General features: G+C 32.9%; 1 protein-coding gene across 8 annotated transcripts in view; it reads left to right on the top strand.

Moving 5' to 3' along the window:
• Window positions 1-23,596, top strand: part of TANC2 (tetratricopeptide repeat, ankyrin repeat and coiled-coil containing 2) — a 304,320-nt gene that overhangs the window by 47,706 nt on the left and 233,018 nt on the right. The window contains exon 1 of one of the 8 annotated variants that reach the window (XM_032457144.1): window positions 15,134-15,413. The exons of the other annotated variants lie outside the window; for them this stretch is intronic. The gene's annotated coding sequence lies outside the window, so the exon portion shown is untranslated. Of the gene's footprint in view, window positions 1-15,133; window positions 15,414-23,596 lie in introns of those variants that run through there. 8 annotated transcript variants of the gene reach the window in all.

The following is a 23,596-nucleotide window of genomic DNA, read 5'->3' as shown; positions in this document are numbered from 1 at the left end:
TTTATTCATTAATCACTAAGTACTGGGTAGTGTATTGGCTGCTTGATATTTGAGTTCAAGTTAATTTCTCTTTAACCACCCACCTCATGAACAAAAATCAGATCATCTGTGGAAATAGGGCACTTTGTTAGAAGCATTTATTACTGATGTTCCCCCCACTTTCCCTGCCTCATCCCCTAGTTGCGCTTTGAAATTAATTAAAATCTTTATTGCTCTCTGAATAGTGAATGTTTGTTATAAACTATAAAGAAATATGTACAATAGTATTCATATAAATATATTTATACTGTGAAAATATCTTTTTCCTTCCAGAGATAGTAAGTTTTATTTCACTAATAAACCAGGAAATTACAACATAAGCTCTTCAAGTGTTTTTACCTTTTCTGTAACCTGTTCTAACAAATTTGATTAGAAAATATACTCCTATTGAATAGGAGGAAAGGATTTTTTTAAATTATAGAGCTACGTCTTTTGTAATAAAACCCAAACTGTCATATTTTTATTGATTACTGTCTCTTTCTGTTCTCTGCCCATCAGTTTGTCCAATTTGTGTTTGTCAATTGAGATATTTACTCTTTATGAGGTTCATTTGTCCTTGCCAATTAAGATAAGCTGTCATAGAACTTGAGGTGAAAAGCCATTAGGGGAAGTGACAGAGTATGGCTGTATAAAAGAGGATTCTGATTTGGTGGTAGAGGACAGTGGCATGTGAAAATGAATGCGACTAGAGGCTCAAAAAAAGTGGTAAGAACCTTGAAACTGCATTTTGAAACAGATCTGATTTGACTGGTTTTATTTATATTTCAGATGTTTGTAGTAATTTAGCAATTAAACAAACAGCACTTTCTCATCAGATAGACACATACACATGCTCTCATGTTTTCACCTCTAATTCCAGTCTTATTTTCATCCTATTTTTTTGGAATTTAAAGTTTTGCTAAACTACCTTCACAAGTTGAATTATCATGATTTCATCTTTTACTGTGCTTCGTGTGTCATATAAATTATTTATTTTTTGAAAGTTTAGTTAACTCAGACATAAAAATGGCTAGCATGAGCTTCTTGGGGTTTTTTTTTTTGAGTCATTTTTTGACAGTGTTTTCTTTAAAAAAAAATTTTTTTTAATTGAAGTACAGTCAGTTACAATGTGCCAGTTTCTGATGTATAGCATAATGTCCCAGTCATGCATATACATGCATATATTCGTTTTCATATTCTTTTTCATTAAAGATTATTGCAAGATATTTAATATAGTTCCCTGTGCTGAGTATTTTCTATTTTATTGTCAAGTGATCTAATTCGGTTTCCTTTAGGCAATTTGGATAATTTATTATTTTCCTGGAAAATGTCCATTTCATTGAGATTTTTAAATTTATTTGCATAAAGTTATACATGTTGTGTTCATTTGAGTTTAATTCAGTTTCTTCTAATGCTGAATGTTTTTTTTTTCTCTTAGCATTGTATGAGGCTTACTCTTGGATTTACTAATTTTATTTTTATTTTTCTTCTCATTTACATTATGAATTTTTCTATGATACATCTTTTGCTGTGTTCCGTAAATATTGACATATGGAAGTCTCATTACTAACTTCTCACATAGTCTGATTTTATAGTAACATAGCCACACACATTTGTTCTTTTTTTTTTTATTATAGTCAGCTACAGTGTGTCAGTTGGTGATGTATAGCATAATGTCCCAGTCATGCATATATGTACATATACTTGTTTTCATATTCTTTTTCATTAAAGGTTATTACAAGATACTGAATATAGTTCCCTGGGCTATACAGAAGAAATTTGTGTTTTTTATCTATTTTTATGTATAGTGGTTAACATTTGCAAATCTCAGACTCCCAAATTTATCCCTCTCCCAGTAACCGTAAGATTGTTTATTATGTCTGTGAGTCTCTTGTAGATGAGTTCATCAGTGTCCTCTTTTTCCTTTTTCTTTTTCTTTTTTTTTGGATTCCATGCCCATTTGTGATAGAGACCATACAGCCCACAGTTCTGAAATATTTATGATCTGGCCTTGTGAGAAAAAATTTGCCAACCCTTGTTTTAAAGCATTGTGATTTTTTTTTTGGTGGTAGTGGAGGGGGATGGTGCTGTATTTTGCTCAGATTTTATATGTATTTTCTCTTGATAGGGCGAAGTTTGCTACATTTATTAAGTAAACTTTACTGATTTTTTAGCTCCTGTAATGTTAATATTTTGCTTACTTGAGGTTCCAAAATTTTTGCCTTAAATCTATCTGGATTTTGTATTTAAGGTGTATCTCTCATAAATATGTAGTTTTGCCTTGTTGTTGTTGTTAAATCCAGTCTGATTTTCTACTTTTAAATGGTATATTTAGTACACTTACATGGACTATACAACTGTTGATACAATTTAGTTAAGTTTCTCTGTTGCTCTTTGTTTCTGTTGCATTCCATGTGTTCCTTTTTCTTCTTTCCATGCTCCTTGTCTTCTTTAGAATTTATGAAATATTTTAAATTCTGTTTTTGTGTCCTTTTAGCTATACCTTGGATTTTTAAATAGAAATTATGTAAGGGATTACCATATGCATCTTTAACTTTTTATGGTTTAACTTGAATTTTTATTTTACTACTTTGTGAGCATTGTAAGTCCCTTAGGATATTTAACTCTATTTATATCCTACTCTTTGTTGTCTTATATTTTACTCCCACTATAGTATATAATTCCACAATACATTTCTGTTGCTTTAAGTAGTCATTAGTCTTTAAAACATTCTTAAGTGTTTTTTTAGAACACTTGACCCATATGTTGCCTTTTTCTAGTAGTATTCATTCCTTCTTGTAAAATGATATTTTACCAGAGATAATTTTTTTTTACCCTGCAGAACTTCCTTTGCACTCCTTTCCTTTCCTTTCCTTTCCTTTCCTTTCCTTTCCTTTCCTTTCCTTTCCTTTCCTTTCCTTTCCTTTCCTTTCCTTTCCTTTTGTTTTCTTTTTGCACTTCTTCAAGTGTAGGTTGCTGACAATAAATTATCTCAGCTTTTATTTTCTCGTAATGTTTTAATTTTACTTTCATTTTTGAAGAATATTTCCCCTGGGTATAAAATCCTAGATTGGCAGTTTTTTTCTTTCAATATTCTAAAGGTGTTATTCTGTTACGTTTTTAATTGATGAGAAGTCAGTAGTCATTCTCATTGCTTTTTCCTTAGAATGGAATGTGACCTATTTATTAGCTTAATTTAGTCTGGTTCCTTAAAAATTTTTTTTCTTTATCTTGAGTATTAGCATTTAGCTATGATATACTTTTCTTTCAATTATCTTGTTTGGATTTTGGTGAGCTTCTTAAGTCTGTCTGTATGTTGAGGTCTTTCATCAGTTGTGGAAAACCTTAGCTGTTATTTCTTAAAGTGTTTCTTGTTTCCTTTTTTCATCTGTGTTTTAAAACTTTAGTTTGTATATTAGATTGTTGTCTGCTACCTAATGCACCTCAAACTGTGTTCTTTTTCTTTGTTTTTTAGTAATTTTTTTTCCCTATGGTTAATTTATGTTGGCCTGTCTTCAGGTTTATTGATACTTTCATGCTGAGTCCAGTCAGCTTTTAAGCCCAGTCAGTTAATTCTTAATTTAGGTAGTGTTTTTCTTTATAGAACGTTCATTTGATTCTTTTAAAGATGGTCCATTTCTCTGTTGAAGTTTTCAGTCTCTTCATCTGTTTTTAACCTTTTTCTTAACTTACATATAATTGCTAAAAATAATAGTTTAATAGCTGATGGTCTCTGTTAAGTCCAACATTTAGGTAATATGTGCATCTGTTTCTGTTAATTACTTTGCTTCTTCACACATCTCACATTTTTCTGTTGTTTACCAGACATTGTGCTTAAAAGAACTACAGAGGCTAAAGAAAATAACATTTTTCCCTAGAGAGAGAAAACCTTTTCCTATGGAAGGCAGCTGTGACTGAGGGTCTGATCTCTCGGCTTTGATGGAGGGTTGAAGTGGATAAGGGCTAGGTTGCAGTCTGGTTTGTCTCAGTTCACATGTGTTTTGGAGGTCTAGGTTAAGGTCTGTTCTATGTGTACATTAGACCTCTCCTGTTAGCAGAACTCTGGGGTCTAAGTACCATCTCTTTATGAGATCTTGCTCAACATTATTGTCAAGCTTCCAGTCCCCCAGATTGTTGCCACCCTGAACTTCTTTTGTGGAGAATCAGTGGGTAGGGAGAACTAGCTTTGAATTTGGGGTTTCTTCACTTCCTATACCAGGAGTTGACAAATTGTGGCCTCCAGGCTAAATCTGGCCTACCACCTGTTTTTGTAAATAGAATTTTGTTTGGGCACAGCCATATCTCTCATTTGTTTATGTATTGTCTGTGTCTGCTTTCATGCTGCAAGAGCAAAATTCTGTAGTTGGGAAAGAGACTGAAATATTTACTGTTTGGCCCATTATGGAGAAATTTGGTTGCCCCTGTTAATTTGCTGTCAAGCCATTTCACACAGTTGTTAAAAATTTTGCTGATTTCTGTTTTTTTCGCTTACTTGTCATTCTGTTTTTTAATTTATTTAATATATTTTAATTGAAGTATAGTTGATTACAATACTGCATTAGTTTCACAGGTACTTGCCTGTGGCAGACTAGTCTTCCTACTGCTTTGACTTAGTTAAATGACCAAAGTGATCTTAAACTTCATCAGATTTTATCAACCCAAATCTTAGAACTCTACAGTAGATTTCAGTAGGTTTTAGAAAGAAGTTTAAAGTCTTTCACTAAGCTTATGAAGCCTTTGTTAACACTCACCATTTTTTTCTTCTTAATCCCCTCACTGGTCTTGCTTCTCAGCCCCTACCACATTCAAACTGCATCCAGTTACCCTTTCTATTCTTATTGTACACATCACTCTTAGAGGTATTTTACTTTGCATGGTTTTGATTTTTGTTTGTGTTCCTTAATAAATGTTAGGTCCTACAAGTTCACTAACTATATTATTCCCAGCATTTAGAATAGTGCCTGGAAATCAGTAGATCACTACAAATTTTTGAGTGAATGGATAAATATACTATTTTCTCTGACTCACTGTCATCTGCCTTACTCTCATCCTGCTGCCATATTAATTTTCATAATTAGAAAATTCTTTGCTTGGCACCTGACCTTACCCAACTTCTCTAGCCTTATTACCTACAACTCTTACTCAGAAAACTTTCTACTTTATCCAAGTCAGTCTTCTTAATACTTTGTATTTTTTGTACCCTTTTGATCAGGACAATCATCTCATCTGGCACTGAATAAATGAGACTGTTAGTAATGGAATTAAGTCTAAACTGAGATCTGAACACTAAATGTCTTTTCTTTGAAGTAGCAAGTCAGTTTTTAGCAGATCTTAAATTCTTCTACCCATTTTTTAATCAGGTTGTTTGTTTTTTGATGTTGACTTATATGAGCTGATTATTTAAATAAAATTTTAAAATAAAAATAAAATATATTTTTAATGCAGTAGAATATTGGTCTCAGTCATTTTTCTGCCCATACATTCCTGTAATATTTACTGAAAATGTTAGGGATTCTCAACTAGAGTGGCAAATACGAAGATTAGAATTGGAGAAATTAAGTTAGATAACGCCTCCCTTCTAGTTGTGGGTGTCTTCTCCATTCTTATATGCTTCAGGTAGAGTATTTGGGGATAGGCAAATGGGGATGGGCAAGAGGGTTGGCAAGGAAGAAGGGATTGACAAATAGTGAAGGACATAGTGAGAAATTTCAACAATGAGGTGCTCAGTACAGTGTTTAGAAACTGCCATAAGTTGATTAGAAGCCTGTGTCCTTCCATAATTCTATAAGATCTCTTCCTGATTACCTTTGACTTCATTTCCTGTAACTGTACCTCTTGTTCTTGTACACATCATTTCAGTCATACTAGCCTTCTCCTGTCTTAGGAGTTTTATACTTGTTGTTCCCTTTGCCTGGAATGTTAGCTCCCTTACTTCACTGGAAACTATTCAGAAGTCTCCTTCTAATTGAGGTCATTCCTGGCTACCAGATTTAAGACTCTAACCCCTTCTTTAATTTTGTTTCACCTTTTATATTTTGTCTGTGTTGCAGTTATCACTATCTATCTTATTATCCATCTTGGGTTATTTTTTGTTGTTATTGTTGTTGTTGTTGTTGTTTTATTATCTGTCCTTCCTACTAGAATACAAGTTTTGTGACAAATTCATTCTCTTTTCTACTGCTGTATCCTTAGCACCTGCCTGGCACATAGTAGGCAGTTAGTGATATTTGTTTTAAGAATGAATAAAGTTTTAAGGAAGAGTAACTCTGGCATCAGTATATAAAATGGACTGCAATGAGGAGATACTAGTTAAAGATGATGAAAAGGCTAAAGAAGTGGCAGTAGGAATAAAGCAGATACTCAAGAAAGACATCTTTGAGATAGAGTAGAAAGGATTTGGTTATTAGAGTGCCTCAGAAAGGAAAAGAAAGAGGAAGTAATTTTTTGTGAAATTTCCAGATAGAGAAACTGGCTAACTGGTGACATTGCATTATTCCAGGCTCATACTAGGTACACAGTGATCACATATTGAATGATTAACTACCCAGAGATACCCTTTGCAGTAAATTTTGCTTTCAAATGTAGTTTATTTAACTCCATAGTTTATTTCTGTTCTTCTGTGTTCCTTTCTAATTTAGTCTTATTTGAGCTTCTTTTGGGATTATGCTTCCTCTGGGATTATGCTTCCTCTGGATTTAGGACAGTTTGATATCATAAGACTTTTTACTACTGCATTGCCATATTTCATCCTAAAGATTCATTTCCATTATTGCCTGCTTTCACAGTTTGGTACTTTCATAGTTTACTGTTTCCATCCTTGTTGATGGATGAAGAAGGAAGCCAGAGGAAGCTATGTAGGGTTTATGCTGTCAGCACAAGTCCTTTTGTGACTAGTTCTTTGTGATTTAAAGGAAGTAAATTTTCATTCTTCTATTTAGTTTCTGCCTATCCTCAACTTGTACAAGGTGCTTGAAATTTAAAATAGTGATTTCTTAATACTGATTGAAGTTCCCCTGATAAAAATGTCTTTGATTATTAATCCAATCTTATATATTTTAAACAATGTATTTTTTAAAAGGTTAAGTTATTTAAACTGGTTTAATTTGCACACTGTTCTTGCAGATCAGTTACTTTAAAAATCCAAATGTATGTCAGATATGCCACTTAGAATCCTGCATTCTTATATCTGAGGGTACGCAATGAAGAAAAATATTTAGGAAGTAGATTCTAATTTTTTACTTAAAATTTGATCTAATTAGTGAGTTAAATATATAATTTTCTTTTTAATGCTTTATTTTTATAAGCATATTTTGATATATAATAATGCTGTCACCAAGTTAAAATTATAAATTATTTTAACACTGTCAGATTTTTCATCTGAATATGTCTAGCTTTTTGTTTTCTTAGAAAACTTTATATTTCAAATAAAGAAAACTTACAGATTTGTGTTTTTGCAAATTTATGATATTCTATGCCACATGGCCTCCTCATGCATAATATAATCATGCTTACTTCTGCTTATAATATATGAGAATTTTAATAAAAATACATGCATGTACCCATGATGGTAAAAAGCTAACAGTAGAGCGAAGAAATGAGTGAGATGCTAAAAGGAAAAAAGTATCTTTTAAAAATTGTTTTGGTGTAGCATTCATAGACAGGTCCTCAAGGACCTCTAGAATGTATTTTTACAAACGGAAAGCACCTTGTACAACTTGCATGTCTTTTAAGAAACTCAATAACCAAAAATTTAATCTTAAAAACAGGTTCTGCATCCCCTGCCATGTTTTCAAAGATTTCTTATATTTTAAGCTTTATTTGATTTCCTAGAGAAAATAGGTTTACTTACTTTTTTCTAGATTCAAAGTATTCTGACCTGGAGTCATGATTTTCTTTTATTCATCCCTAAGTATCTTGCCATTAAGAATCCTAATTTTTAGAGGCATTACAAAGGGATCTTTAATGCCTTACCAAAATGAAAGTAAGCTGGTCCTGTTTTTAAACCAAGGATGAAAAAGCTGGGTTTTATTTAATTTTTTTCTCCTAAACCATCATTAATCTTTTACTTTCAGTAAACTGAAGGAGCAGGTAATATTGAAAATGTCATCCTTACTATTAGAATGAGACTGAGAGCCTTGCATGGTAACTGCATGATGCAGCAAATTTCAAATAAAATATCTTTTATAAAATTATTTCATTTAACCAATAGGATATATCAATGAAGTAATATTAATGAAAAGATATATGATAATTTATAGCTATGATACTAATTTTATTTCTGTACAAATCCTCAGATGAATCTGTGGTATATATATATAAAGACACAAAACTTGGAAAAATACTGTTCATCTCTGCATATAGTTGATTTAGATTCAGCATACATTAATTGACTCTTACGTTTCTTGCACTATATTAAACACTTTAATCAAAATCATACTCATTTATTATTTAATCTACATTAATGCGAAATATGTGTAATGTTTGAAAATTGTGGGAGGATTTCCTTTTTGCTCACCAAAGATGTTGTTTTAGGGAGCCTATGGTTTTGGTTAGGAAAAAACTTGGTAAATATCATTTATGGTTATTTTAAAGCATTTAGATAGTAGTCTATCAAGCATGTTATTGGGAGCAGAGATATCTCTTATCTATTTTGTTTCCTTGGTCCATATTAATATTTGTTACATGGCATGAATTTTCTTAAAAACTCATGACATTATTTTATCTTACATTTTGCTATTTAAAAAAATCAGATAAAACTAGTTTTGAATCATTTAAAAATAACTTAGTGACCCTTTAGTGCTATTTGATGGAACTTGTGATGATGGATATATTTTACAAATCTGCATCATCCAATACTGTAATGGAAGGAACTTATGACTACCTCTAAACGTGGTTCATTAAATCACTCCACAAAGATTTTTTTTTTAAGTGCTTATTGTGTATCATTCATTATGATACATTATGGAGACAGTTACTACTCTCAGGCAACTCAAAATGAGAGACAAGAGAGAATCTTAAACCAATGGTGACAACAGCTGGGGAATAGGCAGGGAGGAAGAGAATGCAAGTTGAACTTTCAAGGATAGATATGTGTTAGGGGTCCACGTAGAGAAAGTAGCATTTACCAGTGAATTCTCTATTCCTGGAACATAGGTTGAGTTAGAAAGTTGCTAAAAAGAATAGACAGTTAATCACTCATCAGTTAATACAGTGTTTTGTATGCCATGCCAGAGTTCAGGTTATATCCTTAAAGCCACAAGTAAGCCATTGCAGGGTATTTAAACTGCTAAGTAAAAGATTTTAACATCTAAACTCAGCAATTCTGCCCTAGATTTATTAAATTTGAGATTTCTAGAGGAAATGAGTTTTATGTTAAAATTTAAATTTGATTAGATCCTATAGTCTTTTCCCTGGTCACTTTTATTTGCTATTGTAGCAGTTAAATGGTTAGAATTACCAAAGATCCAAGTTAGAATGACTGAGATATGAAGGGGATATATAAGTTTACATAATGAAGAATTTCGGTGATATGGTGATTAAAGGTAAGTTAATTCTGAAGCTCAGTAGCATCACCAAGGACCCATTTCCCCAGCCCCCTCTTTGTGCTCTGGCATTTTTAGTATATTGTTTATTCTTCTCAGACTTGTCCTTATGTAGATGCAAGAGGACTGCCTTACCTTTAACTTGTGTACCCACACAGTTACTCAGAGACTGGTAGAACAACTGGTCCTTTCTTGGGTCCATCTTTAAGATTAAGAAAAACTTTCCTGAAAGCCACATCTCTCCCTCTCCCATTCACTTCCCATCTCATTGGCCAAATTATAGCACATAACCTTTCTTAATACCAATTAATGGAATTGCAACTGGTATTCTCAAGATTCATTTACTAATTAAGGTTTGGCTCTGAGGCTAGCGAGAGAACCAGTCTCTCTTGAAGCAAATAACCAAAAATAAAATCAGGATTCTATTAGTATGAAAGAAGGGATTGGGTAGGCAACCAGAGGAGTCTAGCACTTTGTTTTACTATAACCTAGTTATGGGTTTTGTTTGTTTATTTTTAAAACTAGCAGTGTTTCCCATACCAACAGTTAGAAAGACAAGCCTGTATTTGTCCCAAAATAGGAAAGACAGGACCTCCTTACATTTGTTAATACTACTAATATTTTGCTATGAAGTTTGCTGGTGGTATAGAGCTGGAATGCCATGAATCAATCTCTTTGAGTTTTATCCACATTGAAAGTCTTTAAAGACTTGGTTTCTGACCTACAAAGCTGAGGACTAGGCTCTGAACTATAGGATTTTACTGTATGAGACACCTTGCCTGGGGAACTAACGAGCCAATCGTCTCAGAAGATAGATTTCTATGATTGTTCTTGGTTAGGGGAGTTCTAGTCTGGAGTAGGAGGGGAATGGGAGATCTGCTCTTACTTTATTTTTTTTCATGAATATTATTTTAAATGATGTGAATCCTCTTTGTGTCTGTAAGGGACCAGGTTTTTCAAACACAAATATTTGAAACAGATTTGTCTGCTTTTTTGCTGTCACCTAACTGCAAAAGACTTGGCTGCTTGAAAGGGAGATGTTCAGTGAGAGAAAGACAGCATTGAATAAAAAAATTATTTTTTTTCAAAATAATGCCTGTCTTTACTTTTTTGCACTAAAAATTGACCTCATGCCTTATTCCACTACCTCTGATATTATTCATATATTTCATATACTAGTTGGTTAATGCAGCCATTTCTTTACTCAGAATATTGTGTTGCTTTGCCATTCTTTTTGTTCCCTTCTTAAGAGACTGATGACCAGACTGCTAGTAAATCTTAATTCTGCTAACCTTCCAATCACTTCATAATCTGAGGCTACAGTACTATTAGAGACTATTTAGATGCTTCTTTCCTTCCTCTCTCTTTGCTTTCTGTCTTTTCACCCCTGATTATATAGTGAGCACCTACTATGGCCAAGTAAAGTACTGAGACATACAGTTTATTTAGGGATATAAGACACAGTCCCTATTCGTTTATACCCCACAGTGCAAGTAATCCAATACTATTAAAATATAGTGGGAGAAGTATTGGGATAAAGATCTGCATAGGATACTATTGGAGTACAGAGGAAGGATTCCATCTCAAACTGGAGGGAGATAGAATAATTCTTGGAGGAGGTAGTGACTATCATTGAACCTAAACAGTAGTTAGCCAGTTTGAGAAATGGGGAAAAGTAAGTTTCAGGCAGGGGATACAGCCAACATAAGGGCATGAAGTTGTGAGAGAGCTTGACAATTAGGAGATGAAATGAGGGTTGGTAAAAAGCAGTTCCTAGAAAGAATGTGTGTGTGCCACCTTTAGGAACAATTGTAGCAGCATCCGGTGAGAGATGATAAGAGCTTAAAATAAGAGGGCGGCAGTGGGGATGAAGAGATGTCAAGAAAGAATCAACTGAGCTTGATTGGGTGTGGGTCAAATGAAGGAAGAGCCGTAGTCTTACTTATTCATTCACTCAACAAAAATATTTACTGAGCGCTTGCTATGTGCTGGATGCAGTTAGAGCCGCTGGAGATAAAGCAGTCCTATAGATCAAGTTACTGTCTTAGGTAGTAACTCATAGAACTTATTCAAGGATGAAGCCCATGTTTCTGGCTTGGGTGATTTGGTGAATTGTGAGTGCCATTCATTTGAGGTTTGAGGGGAAATGTAATGAATTCAGTTTTAGAGGTAGTAATAGTTTGAGATGATGATGGGATAACCAGGGGAAGTTAGATATTTGGATTAAGCTCTCAGAGGAGAGGGTAGAGATCTTAGAACCATCTAGTAGTGGTTGAAGTTTTAAAAACTTATCATAAGGTAAAATTTACTTTGTGTGTGTGTGGGGTGTGCCATTCAATGAATTTTAACACATAGATGTGTATAGCTGCGACCACAATTAGGATACACGATGGTACAGGTGGTATTATGATATCCCTTTCTGCTCACACCGTTCCATCACCCCTAATCCTGGAAACTAATGACCTATTTATTCTCTATCTCTGTAAATTTTTTTTAAAAAAAGAATGTCACTTAGTGGAAAATGGAATAATACAGCCTTTTAAGACTGGATTCTTTCATTTATCGTAATGCCTTTGAGATTCATCCAAGTTGTTGGTCCAGCAATAGTTCTTTTTTAATTGCTGAGTAGTATGCCATTGTATGGCTGTATCACAGTTTGTTTATTCATTCACCCTCTGAAGAACATTTGGGTTGTTTCCCATTTTTGGCAATTATGAATAGAGCCACTATAAACATTCATGGACTTGTTTCTGTGTGAATGTAAGTTTTCATTTCTCTAGGGTCAGTGCCTAGGATTGGGATTGTTGGTGTATGTTTAACTTTATAAGAAGACTCTGCCATGCTGTTTTTCAGAGTGGCTATGCTATGTTCATTCCCAGCAGCTATGTATGAGAGTTTCAGTTGTTTCACATCCTTGCTAGCACTCAATATTGTCTATTTTATATATATATACACACATATATATGTATATATATTTAATTTTAGTCGTTCTATTAAATGCATACTCTTGTCTCATTGTGATTTTTAATTTGCAGTTCTCTATGGTGAATGATGTTGAACATCTTTCATGTGCTTATTTTGCCTTTTATAAATCCTCTATGGTGAAGTATCTGTTCAGATCTTTTGCCCAATTTTTAATTAGGTTGTTTGTTGTCTTACTATTGAGTTTTGAGAGTTCATTGTATATGCTAGAAACAGGTCCTTTGTTGGATATGTGATTTGCTTGTTTTGTTTATTCTCATAACAGCGATTTTTGCAGAACAGAGTTTTAAATTTTGATGAAGTTCAGTTAATCTTTTTTAAAAAATGGGTCATGGTTTTTGTATCATAATTAAAAACTGTCTAACCCAGGTCATAAAGATTTCTCCTATTTTATAGTTTTATATTTAGATACATGATCCATTTTGAATTATTTTTATATCTGAGGTTAAAGTATGTTTGTTTTTTGCATCTGGATATGCAACTGTTTCAACTCCATTGTTGATAAGATTATCATTTCCCCTTTGAATTGCTTTTGCACCATTGTCACAAATCAATTGACTATATTTGTTGGGGAGATTTCTGCACTGTCTGTCCTGTCCTACTGATCTGTTTCTATTTGCCAGATATCACAGTGTCTTGATTATCGTAACTTAATAGTAAGTCTAAAAACAGGGTAGTGTAATTCCTGCAACTTTGTTCTCTTTCAAACTTGTTTTAGATATTTTAGATCCCTTTACTTTTCTGTATACATTTTAGAATCTATAGCTATGAAAATATCTTCTGGGATATTGGTTAGAATTGCATTGTCTATGGATCAGTTGGAGTAGAATGGGAATATTTCCATATCAGGTCTTCCAGTCCATGAACAAATGTTTATTGATGTCTTACTTGATGTCTTTCATCAACACTTTGCAGTTCGAGCATATAGATCCTGTATTTGTTTTGTTAGATTTATAGCAGTTTCTTTCCTTTTCTTCAAGCTATTATTAGTAGTATTGTGTTTAAAATTTTGGTTTCTAATTGTACATTGCTAAATATATAAAAGTATAAATAAATAAATAATTTTGAAACACGGTTTTTTGACTTTGTGCTGTGACCTTTCCTAAACTTAATTCTTAGTTTTAAGAGGTGTTTTTGGGGTGGGGGGAGTTGGTTTGTTTTTGGTAAATTTGTTTGAATTTTTTATGTGGAAAATAATGTCTTCTAAGAATAGGAACAGTTTTTTCTTCCTTTCCAGTCTGTATGCATTGATGAGTATTTCTGGTATGCTGGTGGGTGAGAGTGGGTGTTCTTGCCTTGTTCCTGATCTTAGGGGGTAAGCATTTAGTCTTTGACCACGAATTATGATATTAGCTATAGGTTTCTTGTAGCTGTTCTTTATCAAGTTGAGGAAATTCTCTTCTATTCCTAGTTTTCTAGTTTTTGTCATAAATAGATATTGCATTTTGTTAAATGCTTTTTCCTTATCAAATGATATGATCATGTGATTTTTCTTCTTTGAATCATTAATATGATGGATTACGTTGGGTGATTTAAAAATATTAACTAGCTTATTAGCAGTCCCAGGATAAACCCCTCTTGATCATAGTGTGTGTGGGTTTTTAAAAAATACGTTACTGGATTTGATTTGCTAATATTTTGTTGAGGATTTCTGTGTTCATGAGGGATGTCGGTGTATTTTTTCTTTTTTGTAATGCTTTAGTCTGCTTTGATATCAAAATAATTTTGTCCTCATAAAATAAGTTGGGAGTATTTCCTTCTTCTTTCTGAATGAGATTGTTTGTAATTGTTGTTTCTTTAAATGTTTGGTAGAAACCTGTGAAACCATCTGGGTCTGGAGATTTCCTGTTGTAAAAGTTTTTTAACCACAAACTTTAATTAATAGTTATAGGAATATTTGGGTTACTGTTTAATCTTAGGTGAGTTTCAGTACTGCTTTTTATTAAAAGATGTGTTTAGAAATCCAAGTTTTACTAGTGACTGGCTATGTGACCTTGGAAAAGATACTTTAGGGTTAACCTCTCTGGTTCTTAATTTGTTGATCTGAAAAATTAAAGAGTTAGATTTATTTGTCATCTTTAAGGTTTCTCTCAGTTTTTAAATTCTGTTATTCTAGTAGAGTAAGAGTATATACATTTGGAGTTTATGTGAAAGGATTGTGGGTCTCTTGTTTTTTGTTTCATCTGTCAGTGTTTGGATAATGGTTTACTTAGGTTCAGTTTTCCTTTTAAGTTCTGTATTCTTATCAGTGGATTATTTATGACAGAAAGATATGGTTAGAGGCAGGCCTCTTTATGCACTTACACATGATACACTTAAATGGCATGTGAAAAATTTTTTCTAAACTATTTAAGAAAATGTGTTACTTTTTGATATACTTTCTTGAAAAAGTTAAATGATCAATTTAGGATTTATAAAATGTTAGAAATATTTTTTTTTTTTTTGGTGGTTATCCTTCTGAATCTTCATGATTTGGTGGTTTTCCCTCTGATTTAAAAAGTCACTCATTTTTGGCTACTGAATAGAGATAATGTCTGTATAAGTATTTTGTGTAAAATTCATTTTTAAAAGATGCATACTGTTGTGTATCCTGATCATTTATTGGGTTAAAACAAAGTGAAAGTAGCATACAGATCTGCTGCTGAAGGAAACATTAAGTTGCAGGCTGCAGCTGGAGGATTTTACGTAGGCACCTGTGGGTTTGAGTGCGTTCAATATACAGACTGCAGTAGGAGGCTGGCACTGCCTCTGCTGACTCCAGTACACTCCTTCACTGCTGTTCTGCCGATTTCTCCACTGTCCAGAAGACAAACAAAATGGTGCAGCACGTAGAGGGCATGGGAAAAAAATAACCGTCAATATGATCCAAAGGTGGGTTTGCTATACTGAATAGCAGAGAAAATTGTTTAACAGGATTAAAAGCTTAGATATAGTTCAGTATGTCAGATATCCTGAGCTGTTTTAATATTTGATTATGGCCACTTAGGAATGAAAACGTATAGTTCTGAAATCTGCATGCCCTCTCTATATAGAGGTTTCAGGTATATTGTATGTGTAGCATTAATAAATGCATGCATGGTAGCTTATAAACAGATTTATATTTGTACTAAATATGTGTAATGTGTGTGTGTATATACATATAAATATATACATATACATGAAGGGTTTTTTCTTATTAATACCAGATTTTTTAAAAAGTAAATACTTAGAGGTTTTTATATTTTCTGTTGCACATTTGTCGCAGCTCCTAGCAATGTCTCTTTCCTTATATTGTTCATTTTGTAAGAGTAGAGAGCATTAGTAGAGCATTCTCTGGTGAGATGGAAAATAAGTAGAATGAATACTGGAGTTGGCACTTCATATTTTATTGATGACTGTAATGCAGTGTGAGTTCGCATTGCATATAGTCATGATTTAAATGATTACCTCTTTTATGAAAGAAAGCAAAATGTTAGTAAGAACGGCCATGTTGTAGACAGTATAAAATAAGGAGAGGAAGTAGGACAAGTAAAATTTCTGTCCTTGGTTTCTTGAGCAACACTCAGCATTGACTGAAGGCACTGTCATTTTAGAAGTACAGTATAGAAACAACTGAACATCAAGCATAGAAAAAAACATAGAGGTTTAGTTTCCCACCCACTCCCGGAAGCACTTTACTTATGTACTCATAGGTTTTGGGTCTCGGTGGCTGCATGTTTCTGAGAAGCTGTCCAGTTGAGACAAGATATATTTACTTAAGCCACACCCAACAGAGTCAGCTTTTTTATGCATTCGGGCACTATTTTAATCCTGTGCTGATTTGTAACCATCATATGTGGGATGCCTTTGAGTTGTAAAAAGAAAGAAAAGACTAGATTCACACGTTCCAGCTGAATTTGTTCTTGAATATCTGAGTTGTTATATTAATAGCACAGAAGAGCAGCATTTAAGTTATGCAGCATTATCTCTAGCAGAGAGAGAAGAGAGAGAATGAATATTTGTGTAGTTCTAGTACAAGTGTACTGCAAGTATTCTGATACTGTAGGTAACCGTGCTGCTGGTATACTATTTTTTGACTGGTATTGTGGATTTTAAATTGGGCTATGACATTTAGAGTTCAGATTTTCTTGTTTGAGAAAATATTTGTTAAAGCATTTTAAAAACCTAATTTTTCTGTGCTTTAAAAAATTTGCAAATGATTAAGCCTGAGTTTAAAATCTGTAATGTTTTATTCTCTATGAATGACATGTTGTTTGTGATAAGAATTACCAACTGTATGACTGTTTGCTACTGTGTTGAATTACCTCATCCACTTTACTGTAGACAGAAATAAGAATCAGCATTAACCTTACTAGTCTGCGGAGTGCTCATATTTTTATATTTTCTAAAACTCTTTCTTTTAGACAAAGCTAATTCACTCTATCTTCTCTCCTAAAAGAAAAAAATAACGCTTTCATCTGTACTATATTCCTTTGGTATTATTGAATAACACAGAGGAATAATATGGGATTTTTATGTGCTGAATTTAGTGACAATAGAAAGCTAACTATAAATTAAAATATACTAAATTATTAGAATGTCTCATGTATCTAAAATGTTATATAACCCTGATGGAATGTTGCAGATGAAACAAAGAAATCTGATTGGTTCCTCACAAGACACAGCAGTCTTGAAATCCATTCTAACGAGAGGCTTCTACAGCAGCCTGGATGGTTAGTTAGGAGCACAGTAAAAACATAAAAATGCCTTGGAGACAGGGAGGAGTTTGGAAGAGAAAATGAAGTAGTTATAACACTTTGGTAATCCTTATCCTTGAGCATTTTATTTCCTTGAAGGTTTTCTTCCCCCTTCAGCCTCTCTCTCTCTCTCTCTCTTTTTTTTTTTTTTTTTGCTGTGCTTATTGGTACTTCAAGGGAGTATTATATTCTATTAAGTTAACAAACTTTCTCAATACTATTATTTAATAAGCTAGAAGGGTCTCTTTCTAAAAGGAGTTTTATGTTAAGTGATAGAATGGGTTAATGAATAATATAATTTCAGAACATTTATTAAATATGGATGAGTGGGACTTACTGGGGGAGGGGGAAGGATGTGATGGAAAAGAGTTCTAAAGAACAACAGGACACTAATAGAAACTCTTTGGCCCTACCCTTTCCCATCATATTAAAATTGCATTAGATAATTTGTCGTCTAAGACTTTAGTGATGCTTGGTGAGGGCACATTGTTATTGACGTTCAAACAGCAGGCTATTGCAAGTCAAAACAGGTGAAGAATTGTTTGCTGTCTGTTGGCTCTTAGAAACACCCTTGAGATGTGAGAGCAATATATGTTAGCTTTTAAGTATTTGTTATTCTTGACTAGGTGGCTTGCTGGAGTATAGTTGTAAATTACAGTACCAAATATTCAACCCCTTTGTCGTTTTACAAAAAATATTTAAAATACACTTGTAGTTTATTCTGTTAAAATTTGAAAAGTCTTGTATTTAAACAGTAATACGTCAACCTCATTTATAGGATCTAGGGGAAGGAAACATTACTGTGAGCAGGAAAGTACATATAAATTAAGAAAATAATTATTAATTTCAATTATTATATTGAAAAGAAGTGGAGAGGCATTGTAGAAAAGCCTATTTAAAGAGTATTTCTAATGTATTATATTTTGATACAGGCCAGCTATATCTTTTAGTTCCATTTCTGTGCTTGTTTTGTAAATTATCCGATATGCTAATAGAGTCAGGCTGAAGCTAGCTGGCTGCTAGTGTTACAAGCTGAAAACAAAATGGCTGGCAAGGATTAGTACTGTAAATTTGCGATAGAGAGCCGGATGCAATTAAGATATCTTTTGTGGAAGGAGCACGTTGCAGAGTAAGTTGATGAGGGAATGACTATTGTACTAGATGCTTTTGACGATAAAGAAACATCATTTTATTAAAGAAATGTACAAATGTTCTATGATAGCATAAAAGCAAAAGATTTTACGCTATAAATAGGGAATAATTCGTTTTCAGCTAAGCAATAAAAAATTCTTGTTAATATTCATTTAACCATCATTGTCTTTATAATTCTAAGATCCAGGTAGTTTCTGAGGGTATTATTTATGATTTTACAGAATAAACGAAATAGAAAATGAATACATTCATAGAATGGGGGGAAATTTAGAGATAAGTTTCTAGGAACTTTATTAATCTTTTAGATTAACATTAGATTTATTTATTTAGAAATCTTTTAGATTAGAATCTTTTAGAAGGCTAGAAGAAATGGAATAATGTAAAAATTTTGAGATAAGAATGAAAATATAGTTTAGAAAATGGCAACGTCCATAGATTTGGATATTAGTAAAGATTTTTCTCGGTGTAAACATAAGCCGTTTCCATTGATTTTTAGCAATTGTCAAAAGATTAAATGACATTAAAATTATTGATAGTCTTGGATAGACTGAGAATTAGCTTCAGGAATTGTTAATTACTTAGGGTGAAGACAGCACATTAGCTCATGTGTCTGTCTCACAGTGTAATGGCTGTGTACTGTAAGAGGGCAAACAGTGTAAATTTGTCATCCCCACTTCTCCAACACACAGTACAGTGCCCCAGCACTTAGTGGGTGCCTAGTAACTGATGAATGAAAAATAACAGCAAACACTTTGTGTGTGTGTACAAAGATATACATACATACATAAATACACACATAATTAGATTCATTTAATTTTCACAACCTATGGGATACATTCTGTTATTTTATTTTACTCATTTAGCAGAAAGATGAAGAAACAGAGGCAGAGAAAAAGAAGTTAAAGGACTTGACCAAAGTCCTACAGTAAATGTTGGAACCAGCATGTGTGCTTATGTGATCTCAAACTCTTTCATCATCTCTTCCTTCAGTAACTGAAGATTAAGATATGTTAGTATTCAACAGTATCCTTAGCCGGCAGGAGCACACATTGTATTTATATGCTCTGGCAGAAACTGCAGAGCAGAGAAAAAAGCCTTTCCGCAACATCTCTTTCAAAATTGCTCTAACTGATATTTTGTTTTCTCAAATGTTTTTTCTATCACTTAGCTATAGCTGATGGCCCATTATCGTCATCAGCTAATGTAGATGTCAGTTCTAAAAGCTATTTAAAAGCCAGAGCAAGTATATTCAGGAAGCAGTTGGAAAATACTTGAAGCTTTCTGCACTCCCCAAAATGACTGCCAACAGCTAATCAGTCATCAAGCCCAGTTGATTAAAACTTTGAATATTTCTCAATTTTGTCTTCTCCTTTCCTTTTTCATTCTCACTTCTTTATTTTAGGATTTCCTCTTTTCTCACTTAAATTACTGTGTCTTCAGTCTTAGTACCCTTTGGACCATTCTCTGTTTTGCTGTAAGAATAAATTTTCATAAATGTAAATTCCTGTAACTTTCAAAATAAAGTGTAGCATGGCTTTTCACTAGTTCTCATTGCTGTTACAACATATAGGTAGATTATATACAGACTCATACAGACAGATTAGAATTTGGTAAAAGAAAAATAAATTGATGTCTGAATCTCCTTTATGGGAGATGAAAAATTGCAATGTAATTGTATCTGTGAACAGTTTTTAGTTTAGTATAGTGTGTGTGTTTTAAAATTTACTAAGTGATGGTATTCTCTCTGCGTAATTCTGCATCTTGCTTACTTTGCTCTTGTTGGTGTATATGGACTTGGTTTATTTCTTTCATGTGTAGTATTCAGTTTTATGAGCATATTTCTTTCATCCATTTCTCTCCTAATATAAATTTGAGTTTATTTTAGTGTGTGTTTGGTGTTATTGCAAATAATATTGCAGTGAATATCCTTACACACATACCCAGGGGCTATACCTAGAAGTGGATTTGCCAGAATGTAGGCATTTGCATTTTCACTTTTACTTGATAATTTCTCTCTCAAGTCACTGCACCAATTTATACTCTTCTCAGAAGTGTTTGAGAGTTCCTGTTTTGCCATATCCTTGCCAACATTCATATGGTCAGACTTCTTCATTTTCCCCATTCTGGTAGATGAAATGTAGTATCCTACTGACTTAATTTCTGTTTCCCTATTTTCCAGTGAGGCCAAATATCCTTTCACGGATTTATTGGTCTTTCAGATTTCTTCTTTTGTTAAAAGCCTCCTCATAGGCTTCATGCATTTTCTCTTGGATTATCTATCTTTTTCTTACTGATTTGTGAATATTCTTTATATATTCTTAACAGAGTTCAGCAAATAGTCCATGGGTCAGATCCAGCCCACCGTCTGTTTTTGTGTGGATAGTTTTTATTTTAAATGATTCAGGAAAAAAAAAAAAAGAGGAATAAAATGTCACAAAATGTGAAAATTATATGAAATTCAAATTCAAGTGTCAGTAAATAAAGTTTTATTATGAGCTACACTCACACCGTCAAGGCTGATTTTGTGCTACAGTGGCAGAGTTGAGTAGTTGCAACAGAGAACTTTTTTCTTTCTTTTTTTTTTAATTGAAATATAGTCTGTTTACAATGTTGTGTTAATTTCTGGTGTATAGCATAGTGATTCAATTATACATGTTCCTTTTCATATTCTTTTTCATTATAGGGTATTGCTAGGTGTTGAATATAGCTCCCTATGCTATACAGTATGACCTTGCTGTTAGTAAGTTTTATATGTGGTAGTTAGTATCTGCAAATCCCAAACTCCCAGTTTATCCCTCCACCCAGCCCCTTTCCCCTCTGGTAACCAGTTTTGTTTTCTGTATCTATGAGTCTGTTTCTGGAATAGAAAAAATATGGTCTGTAAAGCCTAAAATATTTATTCTTTTTGCAGAAGTTCATAGACCCTTAGGTTGATCTTTAGTCTGGGACATTCACTGCAAATATTTTCTCTCAGTCTTTATTCTGTCTTAAAACGTTGCTTTTGGTTATAAGATTAAAACTCTAGACTCCTATTGAATAGAAGTTTAAATTTTTAATTTATTCATATTTATCATTCTTTCCCTCCCCTACTTTGTTTCAGAAAAGTTTCCTTAGCGATTGCAAATATATTTTCCTAAAATGATTAAAGTTGTTTTTCCATCTCAGATTTCTAGTACATATTGATTTTTTTTCCCATTAATTTTTGGTGATGGGATTATAGTATGAGAAAGGGATCTAATTATTTTTTTATCAGATGGAGAAAGGCAGTTTTCCCATCTTGTTGTTGAGTAGCCTTTCCTTTCTTGTATTTTACAGTGCTGTTTTCTCATATCTGGAGTTTCCTTATTTACATATGAGTCTGTTTTCTGGTTCTTTTTTCGGTTCTTTCCTTATTCTTTAATTACATATTTCTATATTTTACTTGATCCTAATGATTTCTGTTATTCAGTTGCTTCATCATTGTATTCATGTTTCCTAGTCTCTTGGAGAACAAATACAAAATGGTAATACTGTAGTAAGAACCTTATTGACAAGTTTAGGGAAAGAAATATGTTTCTGCGTTTTGTATATTTTGTATATCAAGGTCATGTTGTTAGCTTTAATAGCATTTTTTCCTTAAAGCATTTTGATCTGGAATCTTAATTTTCATTGCCATCATTATTACAGTCAAATAATACAGTAAAAATTAGGTGCTCACAAGTGCATGGTATTATGTTAAGTACTTAGAAAAACATATTTACATATAAATATAAACCAGTAACAACAAAGTTCTGTTTAGGCACATAAGATAAAGAATAATTTATTTGAAAAAAATTGAAGCATATTTAGATAATATATGATTTGGGGATTTTTTTTTACTTTGGTTTTTTGGTGAGTGTCAATACATTTAAACATACTTATGAGTCAAAACAAAAAGATGCTGTGCCTTGGGGATGAAGTGGGGAGGGGAGATTTGATTTTTTGTCTGTCAGTAGCTATCTTTTTAGGGAATAAGAAAAATATTTATAAGGGTTTATTTTATTGTGAACTATATGACATACAATAAAAATTCTGTTATTAGTGTATTTGAAACTTACTTATGTATGAAGTAAGTTTCATACCTTACCTCATGTATGAAGGCAGGAATTTTGGGTGAAGACCATTTTATCCTGACTCCCCAAGTATATAGTAGTTATTTCTCAGGTTTCTGCTCTAGCCATCCTGAGAGTAGAGATCAGAAACTGAAAGAAAGTCAACATTAGGGAAACAAAGGGAGAACTAATTAGAAATGAAGCTGGAAAAGTAGAACTTTATAGATCATGTTAAGAATTTTAATCTCTTCTGATAGGAGATCATTTAAGCAGTTAAACATTAAATGGGATAACTATGAGATTTGCATTTCTAAATGATTACTTTGCTGCTTTGTGGTACATTTAGAAGAAAATGTATACAGGAATGGGTGCAGGTTGGAGATGGAGACAGGAGGATGGATTCAAGAGACATTTAAGAAGGAAAATCAAGAATATTTGTGATGAATTTATTGAGATGAGGAGCCCTGTCTGATAGAATCAGGTTTGAAGGGGTGAGGGGAAGGTTAGATTTTCATGTTTGGATATTTTGAGTTTGAAGTATATTTGAGACATTGAAGTAGAGATTTCAAAAGACAGTTGTTATATAGATGGACCTTTCCAGTTTTCATACAAGTAGATGAATAAGGAGCTCCCTAGTAGAATAATGGATTTTAAAGTAAAACGTAAGTATTTGAGTTGAGAATTGAGAATCATTACAGAACTCTTGTTTGAGAATGACTTACTTGGTTTTCAAAAAAAACCAAAAAAACAAAAAAACCCCAAGGGGTTAAATAATTTCATTTCTGGGTGTTCGTGTTTCCCTCCATCTAGTTCTAGATCTAGAAATTGATGAGATGCTAAATAGAGGTTAAGATTAAATCAGATTTTAATTGACTCCTTAGAGTGGCTTATTATTTCTCCTTCCTAATCCCCGATTTTTTATTCTCTATCTTCGTTAATGATATTATACTCAATCCAAGGAAATTCCCAAATCACAAATTCTAAGGAATCCAGAAATTCATTCTTCTAGTCATTTCACTCTTGTAAATTAATTAATTGAGGAGCTATTTTTTTGAGCACCTATAATGTATCAGGTACTGTTCTAGGCATAGGGGATGGAACAGTGAATACAAAATTA

The sequence above is a fragment of the Camelus ferus genome, chromosome 16, assembly GCF_009834535.1.
Source record: "Camelus ferus isolate YT-003-E chromosome 16, BCGSAC_Cfer_1.0, whole genome shotgun sequence".
Classification (NCBI taxonomy): Eukaryota; Metazoa; Chordata; class Mammalia; order Artiodactyla; family Camelidae; genus Camelus; species Camelus ferus.
The sequence above is the reverse complement of the archived record's forward strand: the minus strand, read 5'-3'. Positions and strand labels throughout refer to the sequence as shown.